Source organism: Elephantulus edwardii, unplaced genomic scaffold, assembly GCF_000299155.1.
Source record: "Elephantulus edwardii isolate Elephantulus edwardi_28Jun2011 unplaced genomic scaffold, EleEdw1.0 scaffold00026, whole genome shotgun sequence".
Taxonomy (NCBI): domain Eukaryota; kingdom Metazoa; phylum Chordata; class Mammalia; order Macroscelidea; family Macroscelididae; genus Elephantulus; species Elephantulus edwardii.
Genome location: NW_006399776.1, coordinates 8,781,713 through 8,782,289, shown reverse-complemented (window position 1 = coordinate 8,782,289; position 577 = coordinate 8,781,713).

The window sequence follows — 577 nt, the reverse complement described above, 5'->3', positions numbered from 1 at the left end:
TGTCATTTATGGTCTCTTTAGGGTATATTCCCAGTAGTGGAATTGCTGGGTCAAATGGTATCTTTATTTGCAACTTTTTGAGAAAGTGCCACAATTAGAAGCTTCAAATAAACTCATTTGGCGTTGAGTGTGTTCAGTGAGAGAATTTCCTTGGTTTATTTGGAGGTTCTTAGGTGCTGTGTATTGGTTTATTTGTGGTTCTTAGGTGCTGTGTATTGGTTTTAACCCACAGATCTCGATGAAAAACAAGACTAAATATTGCCTGATCCTACACCATCCTCACAAACACTGCTGGTTTAGAGTCTATTGTTGCAGCCACTACAACACTGAGCATTTTCCTCTTTTTGTTGACCCTCTACCTAGCACGATGTCAGGAAGGGTTGACTATTTCTGATAAGTTGCATGAAGTATTGCCAACTTCACTTCTTTTTTTTCTCCTTGTCACATATATTTTTATTTTTTTTTTAAATTAAATTTTATTGGTTTTAATGAACATTTACAGAGATTTTGGGTTTTCATTCATTCACTGTTGCACTGTTTTCTCCACCCTCATCCCCAGTTTGTTCTTCTTCCCCCC